Here is a 21,649-nt window from a genome sequence, read left to right as displayed (position 1 = left end):
ACTTATCAAACCGGACTTAGAAATCATGATTATATATTGAAGTCATATGCGTAACAATCCTCATTTAAAATGCATAGAAATCATAATCCTAAATTTATCAAATAAGTAGAGAATCCATACTCGGAAGTCAAGGTGACAATAGTACTAAATCTTTCTTAAAGGTCATTAAGGATAATCATAGGAAAGCCGCGGGCTCCACGGACGGGGTCAACCCCATCCGAGCCCGCCTACGAAAGTTGGGGGAATGTTATGTCTCATGAAGTTAATTTTTAGGTTTCGGGGCGATCCGAGCTCGTATGCGAAAGTTACGAGCGTTTGAAGTTCGGGACCCTTTTAGTAGCAAAATTCTTTATAAGACTTTTGAAATCCAATCATGTGAAAACATAGGAACCTTAGTTTGGTTACATTAAAGAGTAAGTCTTTAGGAACAAATAAAGTACGTATTTAAGCTCGGATCCTAAGAGTGGAATTACCCCGAGGCTCGGGTCATAGCCTATTAGCACTAAGACATGCCAAAGAAGAGAAAGTTACGCTTTACATACCTCGTCCACTCTCAAGCTAAGTCAAGCCTCAAGTCTCAGGCGCTCCAAGATCTTCATAGCGCTAATATACCAAACATTAGTTAAGCACTTAGGCATTCAATTCCAAATGAACATTAAATTCTACAGAAATTTGGGCAGCATTTCCCTTGTAAATACACCATCCCCGAGATTTTAACTCGGCCAAATTCATCAACAACAACACCAACAACCAAACTACAACTTCAATAATTAATTCAAAATACATTCTAACATTAAATACACTTTTCTATGTAATTCAACCATATTCATAATATTCCAATATACTCACTTCCACTACTTACATTCAAATCAATATCAACGTTTATACATTCGATTCTTAATCAAAAACCATTCAACCAATATTCAAGGACGCTTCAAACAATTCACACAATTTTTCCAAACAATCCAAACAACTCTCCATTTCACCCGAATTCTCCCCCAAACCCGAGAACAACATGATCCACATTCTTTTTTTCCAAATTCATGAATTACACTAATAATCCACACATTAGCAATGCAATTTTCATAACTACAAAAATTACATAAAATTCACATTAACTTCCAAATCAACCCATAACCAATACAACATCACTTTGAGTCATTTAAACTTGCATCTTTCATCCTAAAATCCATAACGACGACAACCAAAATAATAACGACGATTTGTTCATTCCCAACTACACCAAAGGAGGACCATTCGGCCAACACCATACACCTATACAAAGATGATTTCCATTCTTTTCTTCACACTACAACCATCAAAACATGCTAACTAACATTAATTCATTACTTCCAACACAATATACACATACACGGCCAAACACCACCTACACAACTTCGACTTCAACTTAATTCCTATCATGAATTTCTTCCATTTTAGCATACTACAACACATATAAACCATTCATAACACATAAAACAAGATTAGAACTCACCTTTCTTCTTCAACTTCTCAACTTGCCTAAAGTTGGCCAAGGATGAAAACAAGCAATCCAACGCTTCCAACAACACTTCCACATTAATGATCACCCTTCAATTAGCAAGTTTGCTTGAAGAAATTATTTTTTTGATGGCTTAAAATTTGTCTTGAATTTTGGAAGAGAGGGCCGAATACCCCTCTATTTCTCTTCTCCAATTTTTTTCTTGAAATTTCTAGAGATGAAGTGATGAAATAAGATGACTTAGTCATCTTTTATTCCACATAATGGCCAACCATGTGGCCATGGCCCACATGCCACATGGCCGGCCACATGGCCCCCTTATTTCTTTTTTTTTTTTGTTGAATTTTCAACTTTCCAAAAATAGAACACTTTCCAAAAATGGAATTGACCCCAAATGCTTCTTTAATATTTCCATACCAATAAAATCATACACAACTTAAGCCTTTAAAGCAAACAAAAGTCTCTGCTTCATATCTCGGAATGGTCTTGTCCTTATCTTATCGTGGTTGACTCGGATTATCCCGACGTACAAAATACGGGATATAACAACTTACTTCTCTATTATGTTTGTAATGACGATTATGCCCCTAATTCCCATAAGTTATTTCATATGGTTGATACGTATCTATGAGTCCTAAAGTTCTATTTGATATACCCTCGAACGACATTCGGAAGAAACTTGATTTGACTATCGTCTTGATTTTTAAATGATGATTCATTTTGAATGTTCTATTGAGTCTTTGAAAGTATTTTAAACTGCATATAGTTGCTCACGACTCTGCTCGTGCATTCTGTTATTACCTCCTTCACCGAGTCCCGAGCCGGTTATGTTTCGTGCGCACTATGATATATTCCGGAGTATGATGTGTCCGGTTTGCCGAGCCCCTCATTAGAGGGACGGGTACTGAGTATGTTTGGCGTATGATGTGTTACGGCGTTATGGTGTGTTATGTGATATGTCGAGTTTCGGAGATATGAAATCTTCTAGAGTATGATGTGTTATGGCGCCACTGACAGGCGGGCGACCATAGTTCTAAGTGCTCATGCATGATTTGTGTTTTTATGAGTAAGCATTTTGATGTTTTTGGATATTGCATTTACTTTCTGTACTTGTGGCTTTAACTATGATCTTGTTTACTATATTTCATGCTTTGCATACTCAGTACATATTCCGTACTGACCCCCTTTCTTCGGGGGTTACGTTTCATGTCGCGCAGGTACAGGTGCTTACTTGGATAATCCACCAGCTTAGGATTCCCGTTCAGCTATTTTGGAGCGCTCTTGTTCGGGAGCCCATGTTTTGGTCCGATTCGTTATTGCATATATGTATATGTTTATTCACGGGTACGGCGGGGCCCTGTCCCGTCATATGATTTTGTCATTATTCTTAGAGGTTTGTAGACATATATGTGTGGGTTACGGGAAATCTCTGTTCAGTTGTGTCTGTGGAGGTTGCGATCTGGACGTCCCCCCCTATATTATGATAGCCTTACCGGCTCATATGTGATATTTTAATCGGAAGTTATGACATTCAATATGTATATTTGTAACGACTTTGGGCGACGTTTCACCTTTACGTACGTATATGTTATTTTGGTTCTTGAATAAGTCATTCGTATGCTACTTCTAGTTAATGGGTGTGTACGGGTTCCCAGTTCGGGCACTAGTTGCGGCCTACGGGGTTGGGTCATGACAGTGAGTACTCGGAATGTAAAGGGAAATGGCGACAAGGATATAAGGACTGACGATGCCGACCACTGAACCGCCAGGAGCCAGTACAATAATATGTCCAGGACCATTTATTCAGTTAAAGGCTATGCGCAATTATATGGAGAGACTTCATAACACCCTCACCTCTATGATCTCAGACATAAGAGCTCAGTTTACAGTTAACTCCTGAAGCTCACTCCAGAAGGGATGATGTCATAAGTGAGTCTCGGTACAGTATGTCACCCCTAGTTTTCACGCGCGGTACGTACTATTCAGACGCTAAGGGATATGTTGCGAACTCGCGTTATTGATTACAGAGACAGCTGGAATGATCATCTGCCACGTATGGAGGTTTCCTATAATAACAACTACCATTCTAGCATCCGGATAGCCGTATGAGACTTTGTATGGCAGAAGGTGCGGGACACCGACTGGCTTGTTCGATGTTGGCGAAACTAAGTTAATTGGCTCGAATAAGACTCAGCAAGTTATTGATAAGGTGAAGCTTATGCAGGAAAGGTTCTTGGCCGCCAGAGTCAATAAAAGTCATATGCAGATAATCGACGTCAACATTCGGAGCTCCAAATTGGCGATTAAGTATTTCTGAAAGTGTCACCCATGAAGGGTGTTATGAGATTCAGTTTAAAAAAAAGTTAAGCCCGAGGTATATTAGACCATCAAGGTGAGAAAAATTGTGTACTAAATACATAGCTTCCGTTAAGGTATTGTAGCGGAACGATAACGGGGAAGAGATGAAGAATACGTATTCTACTTGTTTCTATGTCGTCTGTAATCCAAATTCCCGGATAGGTTACGTTGATTGGTGGGTAGCTATAAAAGAGACCCGAAGTGCTTATAAGACCAGAAGGTTAGTTTAACATTCGAGGACGAATGTTCTAAAGGGGGGGAGGATGTTATATCCCAAATTTTGTGCATTGGGACATTCCGGGCTAACCACGATAAGTTAATGGCAAGACTACTCCGGGAGGCAAGGTTGAGATTTTTGACCTTCGATTTTGTTTTAAGGCATAAGTTGCTTATAATTTTATTGGCATGGAATATTAAGAAAAATTTGGGGTTAAAAGTGAATTATGGAAAGTTATTAAATTTTCATGAAATGGCCAAGTTTGGCCGTGTGGCATGGTGTGGGACCCACCCTTGGTTGGCCAAATTTGACTAGTCCAAGCTATGAAGGGTGCATGTGATTACTTTACAATTGTAAGGGCTAGAAGTGGAAAAAAATATTCTTGAGGGGGCTAAGGTGGCCAAGAGGTGTGGGCCATAGGGCCACATGTGTTAAATATATATATGGTGAAAAGATGACAAATTAAGTCATCTTCATCATTTTTCATCTCCTAGAAATTTCAAGAGACTTGGAAGAAAAGGATGACGGCCATTCGGCCAAGGGGAGAAAAAAATTAAGGTCCAAAAATCTTCATCAAAAAAATTATTTCTTCTAGGTTTTCAACTCATTGGAAGGTCCTAATCAACATGGAGTGGTTGTTGGGGCAAACAAAGCCTTTGTTCATGCAATTCTCAACCTTAGCCAAGTGAAGAACTAAGTGGAAAAAGGTTAGGTTCAATCCTCTTTTATATGTGTTATGGGTGATTTATGTATGTTGTAGTATGTAGAAACGGATGGAATTCATGAAATCATGCAAGTTGGGTTGTGGCCGTGAGGGCTATTTTTGGTAGGCTATGATGGACAAAATTTTATTTAGTATTTTTGGTTGTTGTTGTATGGATTCTATGATGAGAATGATAGTTTAATGATTCAAATTGAAGTTGTAATCGTTCGTCGGTTGATGGAGAAGGTAATGTGATTTTATCATAATTTCTTGTATTATTGAGGTTAATGTTGTTAATGTGTAGATTGTTGGTGTAGTTTATGAATTTGGAAGAAAGAAATGTGTTGTTGTTATCCCTATGGCAATTGGAAGGTTTCGGGTTTGTGGTATGTTGGTTGAGTCGTTTTGAATGTTGTGCGGGTTGTTTGAAGCATTCTTGAGTTTTGTTTGAATGGTTTCGGATTAGTATTTGAATGTATGATCATTGGCGTTGGCTTAATTGTATATGGTTAATTTGAACGTAAATGGAATGTTGTCGAATTATGTAGAAAAGAGTTATTGACGTTAGAACGCATTTTGAATTGATTGTTGATGCTGTTAGTGTGGTTATTGGTGTTGTTGTTGAAGATTTGGCCGAGTTGAATTCTCGGGGTTGTTGAATTTACAGTGAAAATGCTGCCCAAATTTCTGTAGATAAAGTGCTTGTCACGACCCAACCCAATGAGGCGTGACTAGCGCCGAGCTGGGCACCAAAACACAATCACTAATCCGAATCACGTACAGATAGCTTATACGGACGCAAATATCAAACACTGTCTCAGATTATATCAAACTGTCTCAAACACATCTCAAACACAACCATATATATATCAGAAGCCGGCAAGGCTATCAAATGGCGCAACGGCCCAAAACATATACAAATGCAAGCCGACGAGGCTGCCATGGCGAACGGGATCGCCCAGAATAAATAACATACAAACACAACTATACAGAATGGGCATAACCCACATACATGTCCACAGACCTCTAAACAGACAAACGGAATCATAAGACGGGACAGGGCCCCGCCGTACCCCTGAACAAATATATACAAATGCAGCGAACGAATATAAAATGTAGGCTCACACAGGAATAAGAGGAGCACTCAAACTTGATGAAGAGGGTGTCCTAAACGGGTGGATCACCGAAGCTGCGCGTACGTACGTACTGCGGGCATGAAACGCGACCCCGAAGAGAGGGGGTCGATACGAAATATGTACTGAGTATGCAAAGCAGAAAATATAGTATACAAATCTAAGTCGTAATCGAAATAGAGATACAGAAAGTAAATGCATTTCCATAATATCAAAATGTTTACTGTCAAAATACAAATCATGCATAAGGGCTCAGAAATATGGTCGCCCGCCCGTCGATGGCGCCATAACACAGCATAACACCAGAAAGTTTCAAATCTCCGTATCCCCGTCACACATCATATCACAGCATAACGCCATACACAGCATAACACCAAATATAAGCGGAACCCGGCCCTCTAGCGAGGTGCTCGGCGAACCATAACACAGCATAACACCGGAGTATAACAAAGTGCGCACGACAACAGAACCGGCCCGGGACTCGGCGAAAGATACAACAGAATGCACGAACAGAGTCGTGAGTAACCATATGCATAAAATCATTATCTTAGACTCAAATGATAAGTAAAATGACCATACTTAGAAATCGGAGTAATAACCAAATCAGATTCTTCCAAAAGTCGTCAGGATTACAAAAAGAAGAGTCGCGGGACCCACGGACGGGTGTTGACCTGAGTCGGGCCCGCCTATAAAAAACATACTCATCATACATCATACAATCACCTACGAGCATATCGAGGCAATCCGAGCCTTTCTGTGAAAGATACGGGCGTTCGTAGTTATGGAATTCTTTAAAAGCCAAACTTTTATGCAAAAGTTGAAAATCAAATATTTCAAAATATAAAGGCCAATATTTCATCATATCAACATACGAATTCCAAGAAACGAATAAGAGTCATAAACATGCTCGGATTGCGAGAATCGAATTTTCTCGAAGCTCGTGTCATAGCCTACTTGAAGCTAAGGCATGCCAAAAGAAGAAAGGATTGAGCTTTACATAGGATTGGGTTTTACATACCTCGTACGCACTCAACGCTAGCTCAAACTCAAGATAAATCCAACCTACATCTCGGGTTGCCCAAGGTCTACAAACAAGTCATAATATGCCAAACATTAGCTAGAGACATTTGGGCATTTAATTCCAATTTAGCCCTTAATTCTACAGAAATTTGGGCAACATTTCCCCAGAATAAATAGGCCAACCCCGAGAATTTAACTCGGCCAAATCAACAACAACAACAACAACCAACCTAGCAACAACAATAAGCAATCCGAAAGGCAATATGACATCAATAACTCTCTTTTACATCATTCAACGAATTTCAATATATATTCGATTCAACGACTTACGTTCAAACCCAAGATCAACGCTTATACATTCAAATACCAATCCGAATCCATATCAACAACATTCAAGAACATTTCAAAACAGTTCATACAATATTTCCAACAATCCAACAAGGCTCCAATTTGCCCGAAAACTGTCCCCAAACCCGAGACACAACTATAGCCCATTTCAGCTTCGAATCATGATTTGTATCAACAATCCACACTATAACGATATCATTCTCATAAATATACAAATTACATCAAATGTACAATAACCTCCAAATCAGTCCGCAACAATTACAACATCAATTTGTGTCATTAAACTCTCATTCTCATCATGGAATTCATAACGACAACAACTAAAACATTAAGCGATATTAATTCATTCTTTGTCACACATGGGAGGTTACATTCGGCCAACATACCAACATGCACATATTGATAATTCTCATTCATTTCTTCACACTACAACAATTAATATACTACATAGAACTTAACTCATCACTTAATCACAACATGAACATCACACGGCCAAACCCCATATACACGACCTTAATTCCAACTTACTATATTTCATGATATTCATCCATTTTAACATACTATAACATGCATACAACCTTTATAACATACAAAACATGATCAATTCTTAACTTTCTTCTTCAACTCCACAATTTGCCTAGGGTTTGCAATTGACACAATAACGAATGGTTGGATGACCGAACAACACTTTCACGTTACTTAGGGACCTTAAATTAGTGGATTTGCACAAAGGAATTATTTTGGAATGGCTAGAATTGAAGTTGTTTTTTCCTCTTGGGAGCTCTTTTTCTCTTCAACTTCTTGCTCTTTTTTTTTTTTTCTAAATGTTGGATGAGATGAATGAATTAGTAGTCATCTTTTAAACTAGTATAAGACTTATACATGTGTCCCTTTGTTATAGCCCGTACTTTGTACGTTTAGATATTTCGAAGTCGTCGTGGAAAGTTAGGGCGAGACGATTTTCAAAAAAAATCATTCTAATGTGCAAGTCGTTATAAAATTATTTATGGCTGTTATTAGTATGGAGATATTGTGAGAGGTTAAGGGCAAAAAGAGAAATTTGCAAAATGGGTTATGAAAATAATTTAAAGGCTAGGGGCAAAATGGTAATATTGAGAAAAGTCGAGGGCAAAATGGAAATTTCACCCAAGTTTCATGAAAATTCCAAAGAGGCCATATTGGCCATGTGACAAAAAAAAAAGAAAAAGGAATAATAAAAGATGACAAAATTAAGTCATCTTTTCTAGAAAAATTAAGGAAAAAAATCTAGAGAGAGGTATGTGCCTCTCACATGATTATGGAAAATATATATGAGAGAAGACCTCATCTTAATTCAAGAAGTTTCAAGAAAAAAAAATGGAGAGCAAGAGGGGAGCATGGTTCGGCCAAGAGCAAGAAAGAAGAGAAAAAAAAAAATCTTGAAGCCTTCAACCTTGATTCAAAAATTAATGTTCCTAGTATTCCTACTAATTCAAAGGTCCTTTTTAACATGGTACAATTGTTGGAACAAGAAAATTACTCGTTGTGGCACTTTCAAGAATTCAAGTCAAGTGGGGAGGCAAAGGAGAAAGGTAAGAATCTCATATTCTTTATATGTTATGAAAGCTTTGTTTATGTTGTGGAACGTAGGAAAGGATAAAACTCATGAGAATATGGAAGTTGGCATGGTATTTGTACGTATGCATGTGTGGCCGTGTGTATGTGTAGTTGGTATAAGCAAGACGAGTTGATTTTATGTAAGATTCTAGTTGTGAATGTTGTGAACACTATATTGGAAATGAAAGTTTAATGAATTCGCTTGAAGTTGGAAATGTGGAGGGTGGCCGAATGAGATATGGGTGTGGAACAATTGGATTGAATTCACTTTATTTAGTGTATTAGTTGTGTTGTTATGGTTTTGTGATGTAAATAGAAGGTTAATGATTTTTGTTGGCTTGAGAATTTGTTGTAAAGTTGTTGTAGGAAAATTAGTGAAGTTATGGGAAATTTGTATAATTTTTAAATGAATTGTTAAGATGCAAATTATGATGATTGTTGATGGAATTGGAAGATGAAAACATGCTATGAATATGTAAGTTGAAGATTTGAAGTTTTGGACATTATGGTTTTGGTGGAAAACTTGTATATTTTGTATATTTGGTGAATATTTTGTAAAATGATATGAAATGTTTCCGAATTGTATTGAAGTGGTCTTGATTAGTAAAGGAACATGAAAATGTTGGTATTGAGTTGGAAATATGAAGTTAGAATGAAAACTATTGCACTATGTTGGAAAGAAGATTAGTTATGCTATATTGTGTTTCATAATGATTGTTTGTGTTCTTTGGGTTGTTTGGTTGTTGATATTTGGGCCGAAGTTAAATCTAAAGGGGATGCTATATGTATAGGGAAAATCTGCTGAAATTCCGGTAGATAAACATAAATTGAAGTTGAACTCCTAGAAGCTATAACTCACAATTGGTAAATGTGACCATTTGTAGATTTTGGGCGAAACGAGAATTGAATTTGGACGAGCATAAGACGCGGAAAAGGTATGTAAGGCTTCACTTTCCTTCTTTGGCATGTCTTAGATGTAGTAGGCTTGAATATGTGCCTCGGGGACAATTCCTTTCTTAGAAATTCGAGATTGAAATTGACTACTATTCATTCAAGAGAATTGAATTAGAAATTGTGTGACAATGTTTCTAATATGATGATTACTTCGGTTTTCCAAAATGATTTTAAAATGCATTTGTGGTTCATTGATGATTTTTAAAGAAGCTGGTTTTGTACAAAGAAACACAAAATTGATTTTTCTAAAACCACTCCGACGGGGTGTGAGATTTTAATATTTAGATTTTCTAAAACCACTCCGAAAGGAGTGCGATGGCCTCCGCCTATGCACGAGTGTGCCGCGGCCTCGGTACGGCCCCGAGCGAGCTACGGCCTCGGCGATCCGAGTGTGCTATGGCTCTACTCACGTGCCTGTGCACTATGGCCTTTTATGTCCGAGTGAGCTATTTTTTTCAAACCACCACGGCGGGGGGTGCGAGATTTTACTATTTCATTTCACTTACTACTTATGTTACATTATCATTACTATTATGCCCGAAGGGGCCGTGATTATTGTTATGCGAAGCGGCATGCCCGAAGGGGCCATGGTTATTATTGATACCGAGCCGAAGCGGCCGCCCGAAGGGGCCACTATTGATATTGAGTCGGAAGCGAGCTGCCGAAGGGGCTATCATTATTACTACGCCGGAAGCGCCGTCCAAGGGACTATTTCATTAGTATGTCGGAAGCGACACACGGGTTAGATTGCATCCTTGCTTAAGGTGTGTGTGTTCATTTGCATTATTCACTTAAGGATTACATGAGACCCGTATATATATATATATTTATGTTACTTTCAGCGAGGGCTGCAGGTGTTGAATTTAATTGTGATTTCTCCTCTTCTAAATTAAGCTGTGGTTTTTACTTGTTGTCGCTTTACATACTCAGTACATATTCCGTACCGACCTCCTTCTTCGGGGTCGTTTCATGCCACGTTGTACACCGAACGAGTAGAAGACTTTGCTAGGAGAGCTGTTCAAATGGGATTGGCGAGCTCCATCTCGGTTCGGAGTGTTGCGGTGTCGAGTACTTATGTCATGGTATTTGTACATCCTAGAGACTTTGCGTGTCCGTTGTCCCGTGGATAGTACGTCGGGGAGCGCGAATCGCTTATAGCTGTTAAAAGAGTGTGTATTTTTTCAGATGATTTTCAGTTGGAAAAAAGGAGGCACGTAGTTGATTGAAAAGTCTTCTTAATTTGTACGCTAGTATAATGATTTCTATTTGAAAAGCTTCATGTTTAAAAAGATTTTGAAATGACAAAGTTTTAGTAACGCGAACGTTTAAGGTTCGCCGACTCGAGGAGAGTCGGTGCCCATCACACCCTAGTAAGGTCGGGGTGTGACAAAGTGGTATCGCGTGTGTCCGTCCTAGGGGTTGTCCGCAAAGTCGTGTCCAGAGAGAGTCCCGTTTATGGTGTGAAGCGCGCCACACTTATAAACAGGAGACTACGGGCATCTAGGAATTGTTGACCTTCTTTTCCGTCATAGATCGTGCGATATAGCCAAGTCATAGGAGAACGAAATAAGAAATTCCATCCGTAAGCCTTACATACGACGGAAGAAGGAGGTGAGTGTGGATGTATTTGACCGGAAGCCGAGACCGGCGATTCCGGATGGCAAGAATGTGATATGAAGTTATATACTCTGTAAGGTATTGATGGCATTCGCGGTGTACGCATTTGCACTAATAAGAATTTGTGAAGGTGATAAGGAAGATTGAAAAGGGCAAAACGGTAATTGTACAAGAAAGGACGTGTTACGAAAATGCCCTCAGACCGTGAAACTTTGGTCGGCTCTAGATTATGTAGTAAAGGGCATATGAGGAAGTGGACGCGATTATATCAAAGATTAAGGCACCAAATCCCATCCAAGTTTCGGGGTAAAGCGTGCTCAGGTGGGAGCAATTTCATGATGGGTGACCCCCCTGGGAAGTTTACTGAAAATTTTCACAAAGATAAATCCAAGAGATAGATGAGGAATTAGAATGTACAAGATGGTTGGAGACCATAAAAAGGCCATGTAGCACGCGACAGGCCAGATTAGAGAAGGGACAAAAAGTATGTCACGGTTCTGGAGTTTGGATAGGCTTGAATAGTGTCCGGAAGTATTTTGTGGGTTAGTTGATACTAATTATATGTGTATATGCATATGAACATGTATGATATCTCATACGTGAGTAGATCGATGGAGAACGAAAGGAAAACTTATGATAAGGAATTTTGCTATAACGCGCGATGAGTCGGAAAGAAGAATCGTTGGTGCGATAAGGAGACTCCCAAGGGGGGGGGGGAGGCTATATTATGTTAGACCAAAGAGGGAATTACCATATTCTTAAGTATCGGAAAGGAAACCTATGACATAAAATGAGGATTCGTGAAAGGCTAAGGAGAATAAGGTGAAGGATAAGGAATGCACATAAAAGGAAGGGCAACTATAAAGGAACCCCCCTCCCAAAGTGCTGCAAGACCCCATAAGGTCATTTGAACATTCGAGGACGAATGTTCCAAAGGGGGGGAGGATGTTATAGCCCGTACTTTGTACGTTTAGATATTTCGAAGTCGTCGTGGAAAGTTAGGGCGAGACGATTTTCAAAAAAAATCATTCTAATGTGCAAGTCGTTATAAAATTATTTATGGCTGTTATTAGTATGGAGATATTGTGAGAGGTTAAGGGCAAAAAGAGAAATTTGCAAAATGGGTTATGAAAATAATGCGGAAGGCTAGGGGCAAAATGGTAATATTGAGAAAAGTCGAGGGGCAAAATGGAAATTTCACCCAAGTTTCATGAAAATTCCAAAGAGGCCATATTGGCCATGTGACAAAAAGAAAAAGAAAAAGGAATAATAAAAGATGACAAAATTAAGTCATCTTTTCTAGAAAAATTAAGGAAAAAAATCTAGAGAGAGGCATGTGCCTCTCACATGATTATGGAAAATATATATGAGAGAAGACCTCATCTTAATTCAAGAAGTTTCAAGAAAAAAAATGGAGAGCAAGAGGGGAGCATGGTTCGGCCAAGAGCAAGAAAGAAGAGAAAAAAAAAAAAATCTTGAAGCCTTCAACCTTGATTCAAAAATTAATTTTCCTAGTATTCCTACTAATTCAAAGGTCCTTTTTAACATGGTACAATTGTTGGAACAAGAAAATTACTCATTGTGGCACTTTCAAGAATTCAAGTCAAGTGGGGAGGCAAAGGAGAAAGGTAAGAATCTCATATTCTTTCTATGTTATGAAAGCTTTGTTTATGTTGTGGAACGTAGGAAAGGATAAAACTCATGAGAATATGGAAGTTGGCATGGTATTTGTACGTATGCATGTGGCCGTGTGTATGTGTAGTTGGTATAAGTAAGACGAGTTGATTTTATGTAAGATTCTAGTTGTGAATCGTTGTGAACACTATATTGGAAATGAAAGTTTAATGAATTCGCTTGAAGTTGGAAATGTGGAGGGTGGCCGAATGAGATATGGGTGTGGAACAATTGGATTGAATTCACTTTATTTAGTGTATTAGTTGTGTTGTTATGGTTTTGTGATGTAAATAGAAGGTTAATGATTTTTGTTGGCTTGAGAAGTTTTGTTGTAAAGTTGTTGTAGGAAAATTAGTGAAGTTATGGGAAATTTGTATAATTTTTGAAATGAATTGTTAAGATGCAAATTATGATGATTGTTGATGGAATTGGAAGATGAAAACATGCTATGAATATGTAAGTTGAAGATTTGAAGTTTCGGATTTAATTATGGTTTTGGTGGAAAACTTGTATATTTTGTATATTTGGTGAATATTTTGTAAAATGATATTAAATGTTTCCGAATTGTATTGAAGTGGTCTTGATTAGTAAAGGAACATGAAAATGTTGGTATTGAGTTGAAATATGAAGTTAGAATGAAAACTATTGCACTATGTTGGAAAGAAGATTAGTTATGCTATATTGTGTTTCATAATGATTGTTTGTGTTCTTTGGAGTTGTTGGTTGTTGATATTTGGAGCCGAGTTAAATCTCCTGGATGCTATATGTATAGGGGAAATCTTTACGAAATTCCGTAGATAAACATGAATTGAAGTTGAACTCCTAGAAGCTATAACTCACAATTGGTAAACGTGACCATTTGTAGATTTTGGGCTAAACGAGAATTGAATTTGGACGAGCATAAGACGCGGAAAAGGTATGTAAGGCTTCACTTTCCTTCTTTGGCATGTCTTAGATGTAGTAGGCTTGAATATGTGCCTCGGGGACAATTCCTTTCTTAGAAATTCGAGATTGAAATTGACTACTATTCATTCAGTAGAATTGAATTAGAAATTGTGTGACAATGTTTCTAATATGATGATTACTTCGGTTTTTCCAAAAATGGCTTCGAAATGCATTTGTGGTTCATTGATGATTTTTAAAGAACTCGGTTTTGTACAAAGAAACACAAAATTGATTTTTCTAAAACCACTCCGACGGGGGTGTGAGATTTTAATATTTAGATTTTCTAAAACCACTCCGAAAGGAGTGCGATGGCCTCAGCTTATGCCTGAGTGTGCTATGGCCTCGGTCTGTGTCTGAGCGAGCTACGACCCGCCCGATCACCGAGTGTGCTATGGCCTACCACGTCCGGGTGCACTATGGCCCCCGCCTATGTCCGAGTGAGCTTTTTTTTTCAAAAACCACCATGAAGGGGGTGCGAGATTTTACTATTTCATTTCACTTACTACTTATGTTACATTATCATTACTATTATGCCCGAAGGGCCGTGATTATTGTTATGCCGGAAGCGGCATGCCCCGAAGGGGCCATGGTTATTATTGATACCGAGTCAAGCTGCATTCGAAGGGGCCACTATTGATATTGAGAGCCGAAGCGGCCCGAAGCGGCTATCATTATTACTACGCCGGAAGCGCCGTCCGAAAGGGACTATTTCATTAGTATGTCGGAAGCGACACACGGGTTAGATTGCATCCTTGCTTAAGTGTGTGTGTGTTCATTTGCATTATTCACTTAAGGATTACATGAGACCCGTATATATATATATATTTATGTTACTTTCAGCGAGGGCTTTGTGTGTTGAATTTAATTGTGATTTCTCCTCTTCTAAATTAAGCTGTGGTTTTTACTTGTTGTCGCTTTACATACTCAGTACATATTCCGTACTGACCCTCCTTCTTCGGGGGGCTGCGTTTCATGCCACGCAGTACACCTGCACCGAGTAGAAGACTTTGCTGGAGCTCGTCCAGTGGGATTGGCGAGCTCCATCTCGCTCGGAGTGTCGCTGTGTCGAGTACTTATGTCATGGTATTTGTACATCCTAGAGACTTTGCAGACAGTTGTCCCGTGGATAGTACGTCGGGGAGCGCGAATCGGTTATAGTCGTTAAAAGAGTGTGTGTATTTTTTCGCATGATTTTCATTGGAAAAAAAGGAGGCACGTAGTTGATTGAAAAGTCTTCTTAATTTGTACGCATAATGATTTCTATTTGAAAAGCTCCATGTTTAAAAAGATTTTTGAAATGACATGTTTTAGTAACGCGAACGTTTAAGGGTTCGCTCGACTCTGAGGAGAGTCGGGTGCCCATCACACCCTAGTAAGGTCGGGGTGTGACACCCTTGGCCCACACAAGTGTTGGACAAATTAAAATTGTCCACAAATTGTGTGGGCCAACCACCACACCACACGGCAACAACAAGGAAAAAATGCATGATTTTCAACTTCCATAAATTTCAATTTTGGTCCCAAATTTTCCTAATTGTTGCATACCAACAAATTCATGAACAACGCCTTATGTCTCAAAATAAAATCGAAGGTCAAAAGTATCGACTTTGCATCCCGAATGGTTTTGTCTCTAACTTATCATAGTTAATCCGGATTGTTCCAATGTACAAAATACGGGATATAACATCCTCCCCCCCCCCCCCTTTAGAACATTCCGTCCTCGAAAGTTAGATTAATCTTACGGGTCTTATAAGCATTCGGGGAGTTTCTTTTTCAACAATCACACACACAATTCATTCATCAAACAACATAGTCAAGTAAAGAATTCGGATTCGTGTAGGCACCGGAAACAAGTGAGGATACTTCTTCTTCATCTCGCTCCTCATCTTCCCGAGTGTCATTTCTTCCCGATTATTGTTTCGCCATAGCACTTTAACAAGCCACATCTTTATTCCGCAACTTTCTTACCTCGACAATCCAATATGGCTATAGGTCGCTCCTCATAAGATAGCTCCTCCGTGACCTCGGATATCATCTACGTAAAAATGTTCGGAAGGGTCACCAATACATTTACGAAGCATAGAAACATGGAATACCGGATGCATCGCTCCCAAATCAGCTGGCAGATCTAACTACAGGGCAACCTTGCCTATTTTACGAATAATCCGATAAGGCCCAATATATCTCGGACCGAGCTTTCCCTTTCTTGCCAAATCTCATAACCCCTTTCATAGGTGACACTTTCGTGAATACCCAATTCCAATCCGAAACTCTAAATGTCGACGCGATTATCCGCATATGATTTCTTCGCCGACTCCGAGCCGCTAACAACCGCTCCCGAATGAGTTTCACCTTATCCACCGCCCGCCGGACCACATCTCGGGCCAATCAACTCGCCCCAACATCAAACCAACCGATCGGTGACCTACACTTTCGCCATACAACGCCTCGTACGTGCCATCCTCGAATACCGGGAGTGGTAGCCGTTATATAAAGCAAATTCAACAAGCGGCAAATGATCATCCTAGCTACCTCGAAATCAATAACGCAGCCCGCAATATATCTTCCAGCGTACGGATGCCGCGCCGCCCGTCCGTCGACCGAGGGATGAAATGCGCTCAGACCGAGACCCACCTCGGGTCCCCAATCCTTCCCCCGAAAGGATCTCCGTAAATTACCCGGGGCTGGCCCTGGCACCTATCTATCGGAGATAATAGATATGGGAACTCCATGAAGTCGCACAATCTCCTTAATATAAAGCCCGGCATAATCCTCACCGAGTAGTAGTCGGAGTCGGAAGAAAATGGGCTGATTTTATCAGCCGATCAACAATAACCCAAATGGAATCATACCTCCGTGGAGTGCGAGGTAAGCCGATAATAAAGTCCATATTAATGATTTCCCACTTCCACGACGGTATCTCCATCTCCTGCAATAATCCATCGGGCTTCTGATGCTCAATCTTAACCTGCTGGCAATTTGAACACTGAAGGACGAGCTCTGCTATATCTCTTTTCATACCATCCCACCAGTATAAGCATCTGAGATCATGGTACATCTTCGCGAACCCTGGGTGAAAAAAATAACGGGCATAATGTGCCTCGCCCATAACCCCGTCGCCGCGCTCCCCGCAATGTCGTACACATAACCCGCCCCCGTGTAACGTTGCTCCATGATGTAAGCCCCTCGAACGGGGTCTTTCCTTTGCCGGGTTGTATCTCTATACCGTGCCGAATAGGATCCTCATACCGATGCCGCTTAATATCTTCTCGTAATGAGGATTCAAAGAATACCTCGAATGTAAACCCCAACATCTCCAATCAGCCCAAACGAACTCCAAGACTAGCCAATCGATGGATCTCTCGCGAACCATTTCTTCCTCTCTCCGATGGCACGTCCGCTAGGCTGCCCATAGACTTACGACCGAGTGCATCCGCCACAACATTAGCTTTCTCTGATGGTAGAGAATATCAACATCATAATCTTTCAAAGAACTCTAACCACCTTCTCTCGCCGCAAGTTCACTCCTTCGTTTAAAGATGTAATCGGAGGCTCTTATGATCCGTATAAATATCAACGTGAACACCATATAGATAATGTCTCCACATCTTCAAAGCATGAATCACCGCGGCTAGCTCCAAATCGTGAGTAGGATAATTCTTTTCATGTTTTCTGAGCTGCCGGGAAGCATAAGCTATAACCCTGCCGTGCTGCATCAATACACACCCCAAACCAATACCAGAGGCATCACAATAAATCACATAGCCATCCGAGCCTCGAGAAGTGTCGAACCGGAGCCGTGGTCAACTTCTTCAAGAATCGGAAGCTACGCTCGCAAGCATCGGGCCCACCTGAACTTGGCCCTTTTCCGAGTCGCCTTGTCAAAGGCGCCGAAATCGAAGCAAACTTCTCTACGAACCTCCCGTAATAACCGGCCAATCCTTAAAACTACGCACCCGCCGGCGTCGTAGGTCTAGGCTAATTCTTTACGGCCTCAATCTTCCGGGTATCCACCCGATGCCATCGCTCCAATAATATGTCCCAAATGCCACCGAAGTCGCCCCGATTCACACTTAGAAAATTTAGCATATAATTTCGGTGCCGGAGTGTGCCAAGTACCGTCCTCAAATGATCCGCATGTTTCCGCTTTTGATCGAGAATAAACCAGATGTCATCAATGAACACAATCACGAACATGTCTAAGAACGGTCCGAATACCCGATTCATCAAAGTCTATAAATACTATTGGGGCATTAGTCGCCCAAAAGACATCACTCGAATTCATAGTGCCCATATCGGGTCCCCGAATGTCGTCTTGGGAATATCGCCCTTTTGTACCTGCATTCGATGATAGCTCGACCGTTGTGTCTATCTTCGAGAAACACTCGGCACCCCGCAACCGATCAAACAAATCATCAATCCCGGGAGGGGATATTTATTCTCTGATGGTTACCTTATTCACCTGCCGGTAATCAATGCACATCCGCCGATCCATCCTTCTTTCTCACAAACAATACCGCGCTCCCCAAGGTGATGTGACCTGGGCCTAATAAAGCCCTTCTCTAATAAATCTCTCACTCTTCTCCTTCAATTCTTTTAATTCTCGCAGTGCCATTCTGTACGGAGGAATAGAGATAGGCTGAGTATCTGGCAACAAATCAATAGCAAACTCTATCTCCCGCTCGGGAGGAAGACCTGGAAGCTCATCTGGGAATACATCTAGAAACTCATTAACGACTGGGACTGACTGAAGAGTCGGAGCCTCTGCTTCTAAATCATGAACACGAACCAGATGATAAATATAGCCTTTTCTGATCATTTTTCTTGCCTTGAGGTATGAAATAAACTTACCCCTCGGCGATGCTGTATTACCCCGCCCACTCTATGACCGCTCCCCCGGAAATTGAAAACGGACTATATTCTTTTGACAATCAACATTAGCATAACAAGAAGCTAGCCGGGCCTCATACCCATAATCACGTCAAACTCGCTCACATATATCTAACTCTACCGCATCCGCCTTAATGCACATGCCACAAATAATTACCGAACAAGCCTCTATAACTGATCGGCTATAAATGTAATCCCCACGTGTGTAGCTACCTCAAAGGGCTCTATCTTCCGTTCGCATTCTATCCCAATTTTATTAGCAACAAGGGGAGAAATATATGATAATGTAGAACTGTGGAAAGATCAATATGCATACACATCTCGAGAGAAGACCGCAATATAGCTATAACAACATTAGGCGACGCCCGGTCCCGCCGGCCGGCCAATGCATATATGCGGTTCGAAGGACCGCTAGAACCGGAACTCCACCACGTCCCCTCACCGCGGCCCGCCGATACCGGGCATACCGCCCCGCAGGCGCATAGCTACCGAGGACGAAGACGAACCACCGGGGCCGACCCGCAGGGCCGAGCTTCGCCGCCGCACCACCTCTAACCATGGGACACTCATCGTATGGCCCCGACGGCCACAAGTAAAGCACGCACCGGTGGCACGAAAGCACCCCTCCCGGGGGCGTCGTCTCCCACAAGGGGGAACACGGAGGTCCGGGCGGTCCCATCCGACCACCGGAGCCTCTCGTCCAACCGCGAGCCTCGAAAACCCGGGAGCTCGTCTCGCCCTCGAATATCCCGCACCCCTCCATCTCTCTCGCCGTGAACCGTGGGGGTGTGCCCCCGCGCCGGGTCGGGGAGGATATCTCGCTCCGCCGCCGCCGAGGCCGCCGCCCTCGAAAATCCCCGAATACTCAGATGCCCCCCCCCAGTATCGGCCCCGTCATCAACCCCATCGTCGGGCGCTTCGCGCGTTCGTCCTCCACGCCCCGGGCGTGGGCCCGTATACTGACAATATCCATATCGGCCGGGGCCGCCATCACCGCACTGCGAACGAAGCATCGGTCCACCCCGCATACCCGGCATTCGGTCGGCCATGTAAGCTACATACGCATGCGCATATTTGGGCCGAATCGAACTCTAAACCGTACTCGAACCGGCTCGCCCTCTCGTTTCAACAAGGAACCGCCTACCCCCGGCCCGCCTCCTCCGGGAGGGTAGAAAATGGGCCGTAAAGGCCTCGCAAACTCGCCCCATATGGCCGGGAGGGCACCCACGCCTCGGGACGCATCCAAGACTCATACCACTAGCCGCACATCGTGCAACCGGATGACGCCGCCCCCAACCGACTCGTCTCTCGAAGCACTAATCAATCGCAGGCACGCCGCATCCGTCGACGAACTCACGAGGGTCCTCTGCGGGCTTTCGACCCGAAAACTCGCGGGCCACAGCGAAAGTCACGGCCCTCCGATCATCGCGCCCGTCCGCACGATCATCCCCTACTCCCCGTCCGTGGACCTCGTCCCGCCACCAATCGAGTCAATAATCGGACCGCCTCTCACACGGTCCCATCATCCACCCCCGCCGGGGGCCGGAGGTGGGTGCATCGGCGCCGCGCAGCCGGCGGGAGCCGCCTCGTGCCGCAAACCGTGGTCGCTCAAAATCCCTCCGATACCGGGAGGCGCAGCGTAATCCAGCCGCCGAGGCACAATATCGGCTCAACCGGGGGCACGAGCCCTAGTAGTCATCCGGCTCGGGCCGGTCTCACCCGCCGCCGTAGACTTGCCCTCTCGGGCACCGTGGCCTCTCCTCGAGGCCTCGCCGAAAGCATAACATTGTGTCGAGAAAGGTCATCCCGATAACACAGCCTATCGCACGACCTAAGATCGAAGGAAAGACAACATCCTAAATGTCCCGTAGCCTCCTCGTTTATGACGTGGTGCACAACACACCGATAAACAAGACTCTACTAGACATGTCCGTAGACATTCCGAGGAGAATCGCGCCGGGATATTCTCGGGTTGTTGAATTTACGTGGGGAAATGCGCCCAAATTTTCGTAGATAAAGTGCTTGTCACGACCCAACCCCGTAGGCCGTGACTAGCCGCCGAGCCGGGCACCAAAACACAATCACTAATCCGAATCACGTACGTATAGCTTATACGGACGCAAATATCAAACACTGTCTCAGATTATATCAAACTGTCTCAGACACATCTCAAACACAACCATATATATATCAGAAGCCGGCAAGGCTATCAAATGGCGCAACGGGCCAAAACATGTACAAATGCAAGCCGGCGAGGTCGCCACGGAACGGGATCGCCGTAACAAATAACATACAAACACAATCGTAGAACGGGCATAACCCACATACATGTCCATAGACCCTCAAATGTACAAATGTAATCATAAGACAAAGATGGCCCCGCCGTACCCTATATACAAATGCAACAACGAATATATACCAAAATGTAGGCTCGAATAAAGATGAGCACTCTAAAATGCTATAAGAAGAGGGTGTCCTAAACAGTGGATCACCGAATCGGCGCGTTCGTACTCGTGCATGAAACACATTTCGAAGAGAGGGGTCGCATTTAAATATGTACCGAGTATGCAAAGCGTAAAATATAGTATACAAATTCGAGTCGTAATCGAAATAGAGATACAGAAAGTAAATGCATTTCCATAATATCAAAATGTTTACTGTCAAAATACAAATCATGCATAAGGGCTCAGAAA

This window comes from Lycium ferocissimum, chromosome 11, assembly GCF_029784015.1.
Source record: "Lycium ferocissimum isolate CSIRO_LF1 chromosome 11, AGI_CSIRO_Lferr_CH_V1, whole genome shotgun sequence".
NCBI classification, from domain to species: Eukaryota; Viridiplantae; Streptophyta; class Magnoliopsida; order Solanales; family Solanaceae; genus Lycium; species Lycium ferocissimum.
This window is presented reverse-complemented; position numbering follows the sequence as displayed.